This window comes from Podarcis cretensis (genome assembly GCF_951804945.1).
Source record: "Podarcis cretensis genome assembly, chromosome: 8".
In the NCBI taxonomy this organism is placed as follows: Eukaryota; Metazoa; Chordata; class Lepidosauria; order Squamata; family Lacertidae; genus Podarcis; species Podarcis cretensis.
In genome coordinates, this window is record NC_137177.1 from 44,081,964 (window position 1) to 44,100,735 (window position 18,772).

Sequence of the window (18,772 nt, forward strand, 5' to 3'; positions counted from 1 at the left end):
GAACCCCAATTTCACATCTGGCTCCAGTTGGTGGACTGCAAAGTTCTACAGGAACAATAAAGGGCATCTCGTAAGTCTAAAGCACTCTAATATAGACAGGACTCCTTCCTCAGTTTGGGACTGCTGCTAGCTTCAAAGCTCTAAGGGTGCGTAGACAGACAGGTAGGCAGGTATCTGGCAGATATTTGGCAGATAGGACTTCGGCATGCAAAACAGAGCAACCCTCAACATTTATCATTTGACAGCCAGCAAGACAGGAAGAAAGCATTTAAGCAACAATAACCACCCTGAAAAAGCAACCCCAAAAAAGTTGTATGCCAAGCCGGCTTAAGTTAACAAAGCAATTTGTGTAATGTTGCAGTATGGTGGTTAAGTGATGTAACACCCCTTGAGAGAAAAGGAAGCGTGTATCTAAGAGTCTGATCAGACTAATCAGATTACCCGAGATCACAGACTGCCGTAATAGCACTTGGCCTGCAAGTTTCTATGTCTCTGTCTGGTTTTCCACATTTAAAAGTAAAGCAGCAAGGGCTACGGCACCTGTTTTAATCATCAAAGAGAAAAAAGGAGGGATTGTGGGACTGGGACAGGGATTGCGGGAGAGAGTACATGGCAGAACTCTATCCAGTAATGTCTCATTATTAGATTTGCAACAAGTAGATAGCTCATAGTCATTTCTCACTTGTAATTACAGCTTGCAATGGCCTCGGCTACATGACTCTCTTCAGCAATTACCTCTCACATCTACGGATCAGGGAGAAATTCAAATCAGTCTGCATTTAATTCACACTTTCTGAAATAATATGTGAACTGAAACTCAGCCAGTTTCAGTTCAGCCTAGATTCTATGGGTTGGATGATATCACAGTTAACCTGCTATTAACTCACAGGCATTCCCTAGTGCATGCAGACCCAGCTATAGAAATCAACACCAATAGCGTAAGTATAAATAAAAAAACAAGTACTTTTGCAATTCTCAGAATATTTAACGTTGCATTTTATTTCGCTTTATTGTATCTTGTTTTAAGAGCATGATAAAAAGAACAGGCTAATGAAATTCTCCTCTCTGAGGTTGCATAATCCTAATCCTTGGACACTCTTGCATAGAAATTCTGCCAAATTGTGGGCAATTTTTGCATTCCATCTCCGGACAATTTCATTTTAGTCAATAGCTCTCCTGGGCTGGAATTATTTGTATTACTGAATCAGGCAAGGATCCAAGGCAGTGTGTTGTATTAAAAGCATGCCTCTTTACCGTCGCTCAAGTAACAAACTGTAAATCGAGAATTCAAGGCTTGACAATTTCCAGGGACTTTGGGAAATAAAATTCATCAGGATTGTTTACATCATTGATGCTAAGAGAAGTGACTCCAGCAATCCTCTTAATTGTGATCAATCTTTATAACATCATCATCATCATCATTTATTATTTATACCCCGCCCATCTGGCTGAGTTTCCCCAGCCACTCTGGGCGGCTTCCAATCAAGTGTTAAAAACAATACAGCGTTACATATTAAAAACTTCCCTGAACAGGGCTGCCTTCAGATGTCTTCTGAATGTCAGGTGGTTGTTTATCTCTTTGACATCTGATGGGAGGGCGTTCCACAGGGCGGGTGCCACTACCAAGAAGGCCCTCTGTCTGGTTCCCTGTAGCCTCACTTCTCGCAATGAGGGAACCGCCAGAAGGCCCTCGGCGCTGGATCTCAGTGTCCGGGCTGAACGATGGGGGTGGAGACGCTCCTTCAGGTATACAGGACCGAGGCCGTTTAGGGCTTTAAAGGTCAGCACCAACACTTTGAATCGTGCTTGGAAACGTACTGGGAGCCAATGCAGATCTCTCAGAACTGGTGTTATGTGGTCCCGGCGGCCGCTCCCAGTCACCAGTCTAGCTGCCGCATTCTGGATTAATTGCAGTTTCCGGGTCACCTTCAAAGGTAGCCCCACGTAGAGCGCGTTGCAGTAATCCAAGCGGGAGATAACTTGAGCATGCGCCACTCTGGCGAGACAGTCCGCGGGCAGGTAGGGTCTTAGCCTGCGTACCAGGTGGAGCTGGTAGACAGCTGCCCTGGACACAGAGATAACCTGCACCTCCATGGACAGCTGTGAGTCCAAAATGACTCCCAGGCTGCGCACCTGGTCCTTCAGGGGCACAGTTACCCCATTCAGGACCAGGGAATCCCCCACACCCACCCGCTCCCTGTCCCCCCAAAACAGTACTTCTGTCTTGTCAGGATTCAACCTCAATCTGTTAGCCGCCATCCATCCTCCAACCGCCTCCAGGCACTCACACAGGACCTTAACTGCCTTCACTGGTTCTGATTTAAAGGAGAGGTAGAACTGGGTGTCATCTGCATACTGATGAACACCCAGTCCAAACCCCCTGATGATCTCTCCCAGCGGCTTCGTATAGATATGAAAAAGCATGGGGGAGAGGACGGAACCCTGAGGCACCCCACAAGTGAGAGCCCAGGGGTCTGAACACTCACCCCCCACCACCACTTTCTGGACACGGCCCAGGAGAAAGGAGTGGAACCACCGTATAACAGTGCCCCCAGCTCCCAGCCCCTCTAGACGGTCCAGAAGGATGTTATGGTTGATGGTGTCAAAGGCCGCTGAGAGATCCAGCAGAACTAGGAAACAGCTCTCACCTTTGTTCCTAGCCCGCCGGAGATCATCAACCAGCGCGACCAAGGCAATTTCAGTCCCATGGTGAGGCCTGAATCCCGATTGGAAGGGATCCAAATGGTCCACATCCTCCAGGCGTGCTTGGAGTTGTTCGGCAACCACCCACTCAATCACCTTGCACAAGAATGGTAGATTTGAGACTGGGCGATAGTTGGCCAAATTGGCCGGGTCTAAAGATGGTTTTTTAAGAAGCGGTTTAATGACTGCCTCTTTCAGCAGGTCTGGGAAGGCTCCCTCACAGAGGGAAGCATTCACCACCCCACAGAGCCCATCACCCAGCCCTTCCTGGCTCGCTTTTATCAGCCAGGATGGGCAAGGATCAAGGAGACAGGTGGTTGGTTTCACTCATCCAAGCAGCCTGTCCACATCCTCGGAGGTAACAGATTGGAATTGATCCCATGTAACAGGACCAGACAGAACTCTAGCACTCTCTCACCCTGGCCCTGCTCCCACGGTGGTGTCTACCTCCTTCTGAATCTGAGCGACTTTATCTGCAAAAAAACTTTGCAAAAACATTGCAGGAGATCTTGGGGTCCCTACCAGGCCCCGGTGGTACAGGTGGTTCTGATAGATTGCAAACCACCTGAAAAAGTCTCCTGCTGCTGTTTTCTGCAGATGCAATGGAGGCGGTGAAGAAGGCCCTCTTTGCCGTAACCATTGCCACTTGGTAGGCTCGAAGTTGAGCTCTAGTCCGTGTCCGGTCTGATTCAGAATGAGTTTTCCGCCACCGGCGCTCTAGCCGTCTCAACGATTGTTTCATCGCCCTCAGCTCCAGGGAAAACCACAGGGCTGTCTGGGCTCCATGCAATCGGAGAGGGTGCTTCGGAGCCAGACAGTCAATAGCCCTGGTTAACTCCGCATTCCAGCGTGCCACCAGGGAATCAGCTGAAAGGCCATCAACTTGGGATAAAACATCCCCTACCACTCTCTGGAAGCCAATTGGATCCATTAAGTGGCGGGGGCGGACCATCCGAATTGGTCCCACCTCCCTGCAGAGGGGAAGGGTCACGGAGAAGTCCAGGAAACATAGGAAAATAGGAAGTTGCCTCATATTAAATCAGATTATTGGTCCATGTAACTCATATTGTCTACACCAGGCATCCCCAACCTGCGGCCCTCCAGATGTTTTGGCCTACAACTCCCATGATCCCTAGCTAACAGGACCAGTGATCAGGGATGATGGGAATTGTAGTCCAAAACATCTGGAGGGCCAAAGGTTTGGGATGCCTGGTCTACAATGACCAGCAGCAACACTGACCAGTGGGGATTGAACCTTTCGAACCTATTGCATGCAAAACAGATGCTCCATTGCTGAGCTATAGCACATCCCTACCTGTATTCCAACAGCAGAAAACTGACTTCCTGGGTTTCTTTTGGAATAAACTAATACAACCTGATCAAGAGTACTATGTTTCAGGGACATTAAAAATATCCAGAAAACAGAGTCGCATGTGGCCCCCAGAAAGTTGTCTAGAAGAGAATATGGTCCTCTGGTTTAAAATAGTTCCACACTCATGGCCTAGCTGCACTGGCAGAGAAATGGGGATGCGGAGGGAGTGGACTGCCCCCGGCACCACTATTCCAGTAGGGTGCCATCGTGGCGGCCCCCCTCCGACACGCGCCGTGCACCCGTGCACGCACAGGACTCCATGCCTTCATGTGGCGTGTCACGCTCCTAGAACACGCACCACACCCCTGCGGGTGGCACATCACGCCCTCACGGGCAGCGTACCATGCACCTGGGATGCATGCCACTCCCCAGGGTGCCAGCCATGCCCCCACCTGCTCTCTGCCCCCAGTACCAGAGCATGCAGCTTTGCCACTGCCTAGTTGGTGCCAGCCAGAGCAACTTCTGCCTGTGTTTCCTCACTATGACAACAGGACTGCTTTGCCAATCAGTAGCTAAAGCTTGATCATCACCGTCACTACTTCCAAAAATTGGCCCCAGGAATTGGTTTTGAAGACACAACCTTGATGAAGCTAAGGAGGTCTGGGTCTGATCACTACTGGGTGACAGCTTGCTTGAAAACCCCAAAAATACTACCTTGAGTTTTGTGAAAGAAAGCATATTCATTAATTGCATTGCAATACTGTGGTATCTCGGGTTAAGAACTTAATTCGTTCTGGAGATCCATTCTTAACCTGAAACTGTTCTTAACCTGAGGTACCATTTTAGCTAATGGGGCCTCCCGCTGCCACCTCTGCACCACCAGTGCACAATTTCTGTTTTCATCCTGAAGCAAAGTTCTTAACCTGAGGTACTATTTCTGGGTTAGCGGAGTCTGTAACCTGAAGCGTCTGTAACCTTAAGTGTCTGTAACCCAAGGTACCACTGTACACATGTTTTCAAGATAGATTTCTTAAAGTATGGGAATACAGGAAGCTAATATAGGAAACTGCCTCATACTAAGTCAGACCACTGGTCCATCTAGTTCAGTATTGTCTACCCTGACCTGCTAGGCTCTTCAAAGTTTCAGGCATGGGTCTCTCCCAGACATAACAGAGATGCTGGGGATTCAACCTGGGAGCATTTCCATGCAAAGAAGTTGCTTTACCACTGAGCTACATCCCTTACCCAATCTGATCTTTCAACAATCACCTGACCTTCCAGGACCAACATTGCTGTGAACTCAAACCTTCGGAGGGAGTGCAACCCTAGACAGAACAGGTTGTACCCCCAATCCTGAATCAACTTGTCCAGGCATGTCCAACGTCCGGCCCAGGGGCCACTTGCAGCCCTCGGGCTGGTTTCAAATGGCCTCCCAGGCAATTTTTAAAAAGTAATCTATTGTGGCCCCCGAGCACCTGCCCACCAAAGCCATTTCCTTTTTGCGGGCTTGTCATGAGCTCTCCCCTCTGTGCGGGGCACAGGGCTAGCCCCCGCGCCATTAGGGAGTCCCCAGCTGCGTCACGCCTTGGGTCGACCAATTTAGTCAACCGGGGGGAGTGGCTAAATAAATAAATAAATACTACGGTACACATTTGGGACGTTGATGCTGCAGCGATGGCGGTGGCAGAGGGGTGGCCGCCACCTTGACCTCAACCACCATGTTTCCCCTTCCTCGTTTCCCCTTACTTCCATGCAAGCAGGAGGGGGCAAGGATCTCTCAGTTAGGCAGCATGAAGCCTCCCCATCGGAGCAGCCCCGATCCCATTCCTACTTGCATGCAAGCAGGAGGGGACAGGGATCATGCCTCAGTTCTCATGCATGTTGTAGTCTCCATCATCCGGGGCAACAGGTTGACAAAGCCTGCTGTAGAGTCTCAGGAGTTGAAGCAGCCCAGGAAAGGAGATGCCAGTAATAACAGAGAGCTTATTTCTTTGAAGTTCGACCACAGTCATGTTCTCTTCTGTCTCCTCAACACCTAAGTGTAAATGTAAGTTAGAACCAACAATTTCTGTAGGGTGCAATCCTAAAAAGCTCAACAACTTCACACATGTTCACTTCATCAAATCTGGCCCTCTTTGAAAAAGTTTGGACACCACTGAACTTGTCTACTGACCAACAGTACTTCCATCTTGTCTGGATTGCAAGCCCACATCACTGGGTCCAGATAACAGACTCCTTGGCATCAGTTAAACATGGGGGTCATGGGCTGGGTATCATGTGCATAGTGATAGGATCCAACACCCAAATGCTGGGTGTTTATTCTTATTTCTATTAAGGTCATATATTGAAGCAAAAAGTGTTCACTGCTGTTCTTTTCAAACACACTCTAACTGAGGGATATGTCCCCACCCCCATGCATATAAGTGCTGGCTATATAAGATGGGAAGTGACTGCCCTTCTTCTAACCCCAAATTCAGGAGAACATAACCATATGCCAAAATAAACAGGTCTTTCCGCACTGACAAATTTATTTATTTAACTAATAAAATTGAGTTGCTCTGGCATATGGAAAAATTAAAAATAGCTATCCATTAGAGAAACATGAACCTTTTAATATTAACCATTTGGATCTTATCGCAGCAATAACATTTATACCTTTATAATAAGTCTCATTCTGTATTAACCAGTTTGGTTTTCATTAATTTGATACGAAACACTTGCTAATATATTAGGAAAGTCACTAACACTATTAATTTACTAGATAAATTCTGTATCTTGAAACTTTAAATGAAATGGAATTCACTAATCCTAATTGGTTTGCCTTCTACTGGAATTATTTCCCATTAGTTCAGCATGGTTTCTCGTTTCATACTTGAACAGAGGAGGCTTCTTCAGCTCCCAGCCTTGGGGTACAATCCAATGGGTTTATTAATTATCAGGTATTCATTTAAAGGGGTTAATTAAGCAATAACTTTTCATGGACGGCGGTGTAGGAAGACATGCTGCTGATTAAAGCACAGAGGCCATCATTTTCTTCCATTGTGAAAGAAATAAATATTTTCAAATTATTTATCTAATTAGCTAGGAGTTCCCAAACCCCTCTATGAGAAATTTGGCAATGGGCTACTTTTTCTTTCTTCTTCCCATCTGCTGCTCTCAGTGGTTGCTTCACACAACCTATTCATGTGCTAATAAGCTCATCACGGGCAAGTTTTCCTTCCTCTCACCAGCATTACACTGGCACAGCTTTTCTCTGTGTTGAAAAAACTGCCACCGGACAGAAACATCAAATAAAATGGTCATTTTAAAATGATGAAAATTACAAGGAATGGGTGGGTGGTCTTGCAATTGCCAACCACTGGTTACCAAAGAATATTAAAAAAACCACCCTGCTGGACCAGGCCAGTGGCCCATCTAGCCCTGTTCTTACAGTGGCCAACCAGATGCTCAGGGGAAGCAACAATAGCACTCTCTTAACCTGTGGTTTTCAGCAGTTGGTATTAGGAAGCATATTGCTTTGAACAGTGCAGGTGGAGCATAGGCTCAAGTCCTGGATCAAGTGTGTTTCATCTTCTGTGTGATGCTCTAAAAATATTTGAACACTGCTACTACATTTTAATCTTATCTTCTGCTATTCACTTATTAAACATCAAGTCCAGCTGATCCTAAAAGACTTAGGAACACATAGAGATGGCTAGCCAAGAACAGAAAAAGAGAAAGACTTGCTGCTCCATCCAGTACCCAACATGGCCAGCCAAAGTGTCCAGGGAAGAATTCTATTATTTATTAATTTATTATTTATTCAACTTATACACCACCCTATACCCAGAGGTCTCAGGGCAGTTCACAACAAGACCGCAACATATAAAATCAAGCCAAAAGCAGTAACCCAATAACCAGGCCCCCAAAAGCCACATTCTAAAAGGGTGTTGGATCTGACATATGGTGAACCTGCTGTCATTTAAAACATGACTGGCAGCTGTGTTCCTGAATATGAGGAAACATCCCACCAAAAGACTGACATTCCGCAAAGGGTTTAGAAATTCCAGATCAAGTGAGTGCTTTTTCTAATGTAAGATTGCAAAGTGTTCACATAAAACTAAGGTGCTAATTATCCGTTGCAAGAATGACAGTTATTGGACTGGGCCTGAAGTTCAGATTCCTGTTGACTCCAGTCAGAAATAATTGTGGTTGTTCTGCCATTCTAAAAATATGGCCTTACATGTCCAATGGAAACTTCCCAACACAGCCCAAGGTTTGCATATTGGATATTTGCAAAGTGGTTTGTTGTGAGAAACCCACAAATCAACTATTTCCCCACATGATGGATATGGAGAGTGACTAGAAATAACTGAGAACGCTGGAGAAAATAATGATAGGTAGCACTCAAGTAGCTGACCAGTGGCAAGCATAGCCAAGATAGCTGGACAGACATACAGATAAACGGATCTTTGTACTCACAATTGTCCTATTGAGAAGACAAAATAAGCACATAACAGACTCCCTGTGGTGTGGTAGCCATTACCTGAAAGCTACTCTGAACGGTTTGTGTGTTTGTCAGGTGTTGCATATTACCTAACATACTGCCTTAAACCAAATCAGACTATTGGCCCACTTAGTTCAGTATTGTCTACTCTGATTGGCAGCAGCTTTCCAGAGTTTCAGACAAGATTCTCTCTCAGTCCTACCTGGAGATGTCAGGGATTGAACCGGGTAGTTTAAGTAAGCAAAGCAGATCCTCTGCCAGTGAGCTCCATGTGATATATCAGCCTCTAAACAGAATCTCTCCCATGACTGACAGCCTCTCTCCTCCACCCCAATATCTATCTATCTATCTATCTATCTATCTATCTATCTATCTATCTTCTATCTATCTATCATCTATCTATCTATCTATCATCTATCTATCTATCTATCTATCTATCTATCTATCTATCTATCTATCTATCATATTTGCATAAAAATTGCCGGAGCACAATTTCTGTTCTCATCCTGAAGCAAAGTTCTTAACCTGAGGTACTACTTCCAGGTTAGCGGAGTCTGTAACCTGAAGCGTCTGTAACCCGAGGTACCACTGTATTTGGGAGGAAGACTATGTCCACAGAAGAATGATCTTTGTAAAATGGGACACATGGTGAACCCCCTACTTCACTTGTTCTAGTCTTCTGCAAGCTGCTTCCTTGAGATTCCCCTCTTTTGCTCCTTGGAAAACATGTGGCTCATAACCTGCATTTCTTGTGACAGTGGAAATGTAGAGCTGGAGGGTCACTTGTAAGACAGAATCAGTGGATGGGACAGAGAGGCACTTTATCTTCACAACAACCCTGTAAAATAGACCACAGTGAAATTTGAGCAAAACAACGAAAGGTATAGTACTAGCACCTTCAAAACTAACACATTTAGTATGGCAAAAGCTTTTGGGAACTAATGTTAACTTCATCAGATGCATCATTCTTGCTAATCCATTACATCTTATGGAATAATACATTGAGTAGCCTCTAAACGGTGCTTGACCATTATTTCATTTGTGCTGTAAGTTATGACTAGCCGGCTACCACTTTGACTGAAAATATTCATTGAGCAGTATACCCAACACCACATAATGAGTGAGTGATGGAAAAGAGGATCTTTATGCTAGGTCTGCAGATCCCCTACCACTGAGCCACAGCTTCTTCCCCTGTATCAAAGAAAGGAACCAGGTTGTCCCTGAAAGAACAGATCCAAACAGCTAGGGGCAAAAACACAGGATGCTATGAGCTGGCAAAGAGAGGATAATGAAGGAATTGGCACAGTTCTTCTGAAAAGAAGTCCTCACATGACTTTGCAATTCATTTTTCTTTGGTGCCACATGGTATTGGTTATGCAATGGCAAAACTTGTAATTCTGTCAGCTGCCAAACTTAGTGCCAAGAAACATTATATAAATTTCTCTTTGCAGCCATCTGCCAGCACATGTTCCATTTCTGGTTTCCCTAGAGCAGATACCTTTGAAAAGCCAATCGTGTGGGGGTTAAGAAAAACCCAGATTAGCTATAAAATAAAATAAAAACTATATATGCATTTGTGACCTAGCTTGTTCTGAATAGGATGGGCTTGGCATTTCTGGGAAAGACTGAGAAATTAGAGACACTAATGGTCAGGAAAGACAGAAGCGGACTGAATGGACCAATGACCTAAACCAGGGAAGAGCTGTATCTCCAGGATAGAACACCTACTTTGCATGCAGAAGGTTCCAACTTCAATCCCCAGGTAGTGCTGGGAGAGATTCTTATCTGAAACCCAAAACAGCCTCTGTCGGTCAGTGTGGACAATCCTGTGCTAGATAGACTAATGGTCAGACTCAATATAAAGTAGCTTCCTTATCTTCCTGGCGCAAAGCAGGGCAGGGAGTTGGACCACAGGAAACTCACTGGCAGTTTTGCAACCTGACCAGCCCAGTTTACAAGGCTGGAAGGAGTGAAAAGCTAATGGCTCAAGAACTTCCCAGCACATGCCCAACCCACATTGAAGCCACATCCTCCCAAAACTCTGGACAGCAGCCAAAAAGGAGGTGGAAGATATTCAGGGTATCCTGGATTCATATACTCTCACGGGATTCATGCGCTGATAAGCTTGCAAATATGTATTTATCATGTGTGCATGGAGAGACAGACAGATAAAATAGCAAGCATGGGGAGGGGGGGCTATCTGGTTTAGAATCCTGGATGGGACAGAGGGAATTTAAACCTTCACTGCCTTCCTGTGATTCAGATCAGGAATCCTTCCACCACACCTGCTATTAGGATTGGTATGTATCCTACTCATTTAATCAGACCCATTAACATTAATAGATGTTCATTTCAATGGGTCTATCCTGGCTATGGCTAGTAATGGATATAACCCATTGGTAGAAAAGCCCCCTTTTGCACCAATGGAAATGTCCCTCTCAAAGCAGAGAGCAGGCATGGAAGGGATCAGGATTGGGACTGCAGGGTGGGGCAGAGGGTGGGAGGGTGGGTGGGTGGGAACCCACCCCTTTGGTTTCAGTTTGGATAGCTGCTAGTTGCTCTTTTAGAAACTACCATTCACTGATTGCTTAGTGTGCGATTGGACTTTATAACATTTAAGATGTATTAGTTTTTTTAAAAAAATGTAATATCGGAATTGTCCTGGATCTTCACAAAAATCCTGGAAGACAAGTTAGGCTCAGAAAGAATATCTTGCTCAAGGCCACCCAGTTAGTTTCATGGCTAAGCATGGATCTGATGCTGGCCCTCCCACACCTAAGCTGAACAGTCTATCTGCAAAGCATTGCAGAAGGCAGCGTAGGATAAATGCCTGTGTTACAAGGTTTTTCCAAGAACATCAAAGGCAAGAGATATGGGATTGCCTTTGAGTATTTAAAATCACACATGTCTACACCAAACTCTTTCCATGAGCCAAGTGAACCTGACTTGACTTGCCTAGTCTGTCATACAAAGCCATATGAACTTGACTTAATGATGTCTGTGACACTAACAAAGTAATATTTTTAAAAAGAAATCCAAATATTTGTATATTTGCGCCAGATAGGTATTCAAATAGGAGCAACAACATGTTGATAAAAGTCTATAGACCTCACATCCCACCACCTGAAATTTCTGAACCTGTGTTCACATGATCTGACAAACACTTGATGTCAGTTGCATGTATCTGTGCTGAGTCCAGAAGAGATAAGTGTGGGTTGTCGTAAATGCAGTTTGAGTTGCAGACATGGCCTGCAAACACACTTAGGTCCATTGGTTTCAAGTGACTTATGCAAATTCAACTCATTTGAGAATCTGGTTAAACAATCATATGATCACACCCTGAGCTCTGGACATTTCACTCAAAACCAAAAGCAACCCTCTAATTTGGTTTATCAATTGACTTCTGAGTGTCCTCTAGTCAGAGTCAGTCCTACCATTAGGCAGTGTGAGGCAGTCGCCTCAAGCAGTAGATGCTTGCAGGACAGGCAACAGCAAAACAGAGCTGTGTGTTCCACACAATTTCATGAAGCTAGCCTGCTGTAGTGAAGGGCACTTGTCTGGTTGAAGTAAGATTTGATTACCAGTCTGATCAGTTTTTGAACATGGAACATAGAAGGAGCTGCCATCTTGTCTAATGCTTCAGGCAACAAAGTGACCCTAGTCTCAAGATCACGGTGATTGTATAAAATGGTTAAAATGCATCAAGTTAATTGACCAAATTATACAAAAGAATTTACAGTTGCCCTTCTCAGCAGTGCCCATTCATATCTTGCACTGGGAAACATTTTAGGAGAGAGAGAGGGAGAGGGAGAGGGAGAGGGAGAGGGAGAGGGAGAGGGAGAGGGCAACTAAAAAGGGTGTGTGTCCGGCTGAATCAAAATTAGCCAAGCAACAACTTTAAGTCATTTTGTATTCCTGCAAGCACGTTACAAAATTACATCACTCTCTACCTCATTAAACAATGTCTGTGTGGGATTCTGGAAATGCAGCCCCCTTGCACTATTAATTAAGCAACTGCTCTGTTGCCATATAAACAGCACCCAGATGTACAGTGTGTTCTGCTCTGTAGTTTCCTTTCAGTTCTCTATGCATGGATGCACCAGACTGGTGTGAGCAATCTCACTTGGAAAAGATGTCCTGTTGGAATAAGGCTGGTGGCTCCTTTATTTCTTAGCATGAGCACAAGAGCTCAAGTGAGGTGTTTAGAAAGCCACTCAAAACAAAGCAGATCACTTCCACTGAGAGCAATCAGACATGCACAGTTAAAATATGCTAAAGGCTTGAGCTCAGACCTCTTAGCTCCCATCACAAGTGTTCCATTCAGGCTCAAGTACCCTTGCAGAATACTCCTGATCAGCTCTTGACATTACTAAAAACAACTGTCCAACCCACCGTATTATCTGTCATTATTGCAATGGTACAGTATTAACTTTCCACATGCACACACACAAAATAATGGAACCATGTTCTTAGATGTCACCTTGACTGTGGGCCCAAGGATGAACTTCAATTTTACTTGAATTTAAGTGAAATGGGAGAAAATGGACTATTCCTCCCACCTCCTCTGGTTGTATTTTCCAAACTAAATTATGCAGTCTTCAAGTGGCAAGTAAATATAAGGATAGTCATTTTCTAGGCACAATAGTCTCAACTAGCAGGAGTCATTATTTTCTGGGCATTATCATCTGAACTATTTTGCTAGGTTTGTGTTTATGTAGGTGTTTGTTTGTGTGTATATATACATATATATATATATATATATATATATACACACACACATACAAATTCATTTCTTTTTCTTATATACTGTTGACATGTGCCTATCCCAAGAACCTTTCTCAACCTGAGGGCCACATTCCCTCATGGGAAAACTTCCAGGGGCCACATGCCAGTGGTGGGTGTGACTCAGAGGCAAAAGTGTGCAGAGTAAGAAATGTGACTTTCTTTCCTTTGTATGTTAGGATACATTCCAACCACTCAAAATTCTGAGGTTTCTATATTCACACATGCACCTCCTTGCCTACCACCACTCCAGGCAAGCACAGAGCAGAGCCAATGAGGGTGTGGTCTGGGAAGAGGGGTGTGTCCTAGGGAGGGGGAGTGGCCTGAGGAGAGTCCCAGGGCCAGATAGAGAGTCCTGGAGGACCACATTCAGCTCCTGGGCCTGAGGATCCCCACTATATATGTATATATCTTACCTGAAATGAAATATTTGTCCTGGAGGGCTTTGCCAGCTGGATAAATGGGTCTTTACCATGAGTGTCTGCTTCTTAGAGTTCTAGTCTTGCTTTAAATTATTTTTAGTTTAGATAGAAGGCGAGTCAGAGGCACATAAAATAAGGGTATATGAATTTACACAATATGGAAAAAGTTTTTCTCCCATTCATAATGCTGGAACATCCATGGAAACGAAATGTTGGAAGATTCAGCACACACAAAAGAAAGTACTTCTTCGTGCAGCACATATAATTATGACATTCGCTTCCACAAGAGGCAGTGATTGCCACCAACCTAAATGGCTTTAAAGAAGAATTAGAAAAATTTATGGAGGATAAAGCTATCAATGGCCACTAGCCATGATGGCTGTGTTCTACCTACCTCTGAAGAACAGTTGCAGAGGAACGCATATGGGAAGAGCGTTGTTGCACTCCAGTTCCTGCTTGTGACCTTGCCTCAGGCATCTGGTTGACCAGTGTGAGAACCCATTTCTGGATTAGATGGACCTTCAGAATGATTCACTGATTCATCCACAGGACTCTTCTTATGCACTTATGTTTACTCAATGGTTCACTTCATATCCTATATGTGACACCAAAGACCTGGGCCCCTGCAGAAGTTGCATTAGATTATAAGATATAGATTTCTGTATTCTCTCTTTCCATTTAAGTTGTGGGCGAACATATCAGACGACACAGCGATTCTTCCAAAGCAGCTCTTTATTTGTAAACTGGAACAGAACTAAGCTGAGGAGCTCAGTCAGCCTGCTTATATAGAGCTCCAGAACAATGTAACTGTTGCCATTTTCTAAAACTATCCAATCACTGAGCATCACTTTTCGATCTTTCATTTGCATACAAAACTATCCAATCACTGAACGTCACTTTTTGATCCTTCATTTGCATAACTATCTACAGTATCCCCCTGCTGGCCCAGGGTGAGAACTTCAGTACATAACACCATTCTTTTCTGGAATTCAAGCTACATAATCCATTATGCTTTGGGCAAGTTTAATCCCCCCCCCCCCATTGCATAACTCAATAAAAATGTATTTGCAAATGTAATTACAGATCAAGCTAACAGCTTTAATCACAGTCTGTGCAAGGCATGTTATGAAATGGCTTCATATATATGGCTGGGAAGTTTATGTGATATATTCTTTAGGTAAAGGTAAAGGTAAAGGTAAAGGTACCCCTGCCCGTACGGGCCAGTCTTGACAGACTCTGGGGTTGTGCGCCCCTCTCACTTAAGAGGCCAGGGGCCAGCGCTGTCCGGAGACACTTCCGGGTCACGTGGCCAGCGTGACATCGCTGCTCTGGCCAGAGCCAGAGCCGCACACGGAAATGCCGTTTACCTTCCCGCTGGTAAGCGGTCCCTATTTATCTACTTGCACCCGGAGGTGCTTTCGAACTGCTAGGTTGGCAGGCGCTGGGACCGAGCAGCGGGAGCGCACCCCGCCGCAGGGATTCGAACCGCCGACCTTTCGATCGGCAAGCCCTAGGCGCTGAGGCTTTAACCCACAGCGCCACCTGCGTCCCGATATATTCTTTAGCAAACTGTAATAAAAAAAAAATGGGGCGGCCATGCACCAGAAAGTACTGACCCAATTTTTGTACCCTTTAATAAAGCATTATTAAAACATTAGTATGGCATTTAATAGAACATGGGCTGTTAAAATTATGAAATGGCTCGCCATGTTGTGAGATACATGTTGATGACCGTAAATATAAATACCTGTGGTGTACTTTACACATTGTACCTAATGGAACCAATGGCCCTTCTAATCCAGAAGTCAATAAACCCCATATTGTCTAGGGTTTTTCTCACTCCACTAGTGGACACCTCAAAGGATCAGGCTATTATGTTGACAAATAAGGATTTAGGATCCTGTGCTATTAGTACTGTGCAATCACACCCCCAAAAAGAGGCACCATAATTTGTTGGCCGTATACCTGCCTTGCATACAGAAGCTCTAAGTTTCCATGACTGGCAGCTCCTGTTAAATGATCAGGTAAAGGTGAAGGCAAAGGCCTCTGTCTGAGATGTCTGAGAGCTGCTGTTGTTGAGAGCAGTGAGTACTGAGCTAGGTGAGCCAAGGGTCTGACAGTAGAAGACCAGTGTGGCTTAGTGGTTAGAGTGTTGGACTAGGACCTGGGAGATCAGGGTTCAAATCCCCACTTGGCCATGAAGCTCACTGGGTGATGTTAGGCCATTCACTGCCTCTCAGCCTAACCTACCTTACAGGGTTGAGGAAAGGTGAGCCACTTCAAACTCCTTGGAGAAAAATATGGATACAAATTCAATAAATAAACTAAATAGCATAATATTCTCTGTACTGTACTGCACAGTACTGACCTCAGCTCCTTTGTGAGCAGTTCCTTTGCGTGCAAGGACAGTTGCTCACAAAGGAGCAGCCACTGGCACTGTGCAGGATCAGATCCTCATCCATCACCACACAGGATCAGATGAAGAAGCTGCTTGAGAGGCCCTCCAAATATGCCCAATTTCACTCGGCCCTCTGGCAAATCTGGTGCACAGCCATCATCATCATCATCATCATCATCATCATCATCATTATCATAGCAGCTACTCAGGTCATTTGAGAATTGTGGGTGGCAGTTTTGGTCCTAGCGCGGATAGACTGAGCTGAACTGTGTGTGCACTGTGCATATGAAGCCGCTGTTCCAACCTATAAGGAAAAGAATTTATATATATATAACTGCATCCTCCTGTTTGAACTTGTGTAATGAAAGCATAACTGATCACTTGCACAGCCAGGGCAAAGAAGTTTGCAGAGGGAGAAGTAGAAAAAATATTTTACTCTGGAGGCTTTTTCTAAAGTGCCCTTGTTTGTTGTCTTGGCAGGAAAGTTCAGCACTTGGCACCAAGATGTTGGAATTTGGCCCAACTGTAGAATTGCTCCACTTGGCCTTCCTCTCTCTCCCTCTCTTCCTTCAGGATCCTGTTGCTAAGCAGATGGCCCGATGGCCGATCTGGGGGCATTTTCAGCCCCACCCTTAAGCTACAGCCTGATTCACTCTCTTCTCCCCGCCAACAAGATGAAGGTCTTGCTTCTCCTACTTGCTAGTAATAACAGTAAAAGAAACCCCAGAGCCAAGTTTGTGCAAGTAAAACCAAAGATGCTTTTGCCAAGAACACAAGACAGCAGCCGGAGAAAAGGAGTTTGTGCTGTTCCTTCTCTCTCTCTCTCTCTCTCTCTCTCTCCCTCTCTCCCTCTCTCCCTCTCTTTCTCTCTCTAACCCCAAGGGAATCGGGGCTGCTATAGATTGTTATCCTGTCAGACTTGTTCTGGTTTTCCTCTTTCTGCTTTTGCACAGACTTAAGGTACTACCAAAGTCACCTCCTGCTGCCACCCCTTCCTCGTCTTCAATCTCCCTGCCTCCCTCTCTTTAATAACTTTATCAACTCACCGAACTTCAGGATGATTTGTGCCTTTCAGAGTCTTGCTTCTCTCAGCCAGGACTTGGATCCCATCCATTCTGCAGTGTGTGTGTGTGTGTGTGTGTGTGTGTGTGTTGCTTTTTTATTATGAAAGGGCACACTTAACTCTTTCTCAGGCCATAGCAAATATGCATTCATCTATTTCCCAGGCAGAACATTTTGGAAGCTTTTCTGCCTGCACTTCTCCCTCAAAACCCCCCCGAAACCTTACAAACAAACAAACAAACAAACAAAACAAAAAGCAATTGGATTAAAATCAAAAGGTATTGCTTCAAAAGCCTAAAAAATGGGGGAAGGAGGGTAGAAATTTTAACCCTACAGTTTCTCCAGATGAATGTGCTTTATACTGAGCAAGGATGAGATTTTCCCTGCTCCTTTCCTTAATTTTCCTCTGTTTTCCTTTGCCCTGCATTCAGAGCTGTCTCTACTGTTTGCTAGAGTGAGGTGGCTGCCTCAGGCGGCAGTTGCTGAGGGGACAAGTAATTGTGGGAATGAGCTGGAGAACAGAGCTATGTGAACCACACATAGCCCACCTCTTACTCTTTAAGCTAGCTTGCTTCCTTTAGGATGATGCTGTCCAACTGTCAGAATTGTTTTTTTTTAAATCAACTTTTGTATGGGGGTGGGAGGGGACACTTTCCTGACTTTCAGGTCAGGCTTTACTTGCATTCCACTTCTGCTGAATTCCAGTTCAAATTAGAAAAGGTGTTAAATTAATTCAGCAACTGCAGCATACACAGTGTGCCAATGGTTTCCTCTCCATCACTTATTTGGCCTATCTGCTCCATTGCTATATTCCTGATGACACCTAGGATGGCCTCTGGTTCCTACTTCACAGAAAGCACCCTGTATTTGAAAGATAGCCTGCTCCAACAAACCAGTGTCATATATTCACACCTGGGAGACCATGATTCAAATCCTCACTCAACCATGAAGCCCAACAGATGATGTGGGGCCAGTTACTGTCTCTCAGCCTAACTTATCTCAAGGGGTGAGGCTCACATGGAGAACAGGAGAACCATGTGTGCCGTCTTGAGCTTATTGGCAGAAAGGTGGGATATACAGTGGTACCTCGGGTTAAGTACTTAATTCGTTCCGGAGGTCTGTTCTTAACCTGAAACTGTTCTTAACCTGAAGCATCACATTAGCTAATGGGATCTCCTGCTGCCACCACAGCACGATTTCTGTTCTCATGCTGAAGCAAAGTTCTTAATCTGAAGCACTATTTCTGGGTTAGCGGAGCCTGTAACCTGAAGCGTATGTAACCTGAAGCGTATGTAACCCGAGGTACCACTGTAATGTTAATAAATAAATAAATAACTTTGTTTAAGGGTAAAGAAATGTACAGAGAAATTGAGCAGGGGTCTTGCCCCTTAGGGATAGGATATTCTGTCAATTACGGTTTCTTTCTTTTTCTCATCTTTCCAACCTTAAGTTGAATCTTCCACATTTGCACACTTTCAAGGCCTTTCATGAAAACTCTTAACGGCATTTTAATGTAAATTTCTCCTAAACATCGTTATATGCAATTTTACCTAATACGCAGCCTGTTGCAAGCACTTTCCCCAAATACAATGAGCTACATTGCAAAA

General features: G+C 44.7%; 1 long non-coding RNA gene across 4 annotated transcripts in view; it reads right to left on the bottom strand.

Moving 5' to 3' along the window:
* LOC307222778 overlaps positions 1-17,214 on the bottom strand; it is a 104,938-nt gene extending 87,724 nt beyond the window's left edge. For 3 of the 4 annotated variants that reach the window (XR_013841877.1, XR_013841878.1, XR_013841879.1), the window contains exons 1-2: positions 17,150-17,214; positions 14,100-14,328 (exon numbers count right to left, since the gene is read on the bottom strand). This is a non-coding gene — a long non-coding RNA (uncharacterized lncRNA). Of the gene's footprint in view, positions 1-9,019; positions 9,340-14,099; positions 14,329-17,149 lie in introns of those variants that run through there. The other variant, XR_013841880.1, reaches the window with a different exon arrangement.
* Between the last annotated feature and the right edge of the window lie 1,558 nt (positions 17,215-18,772).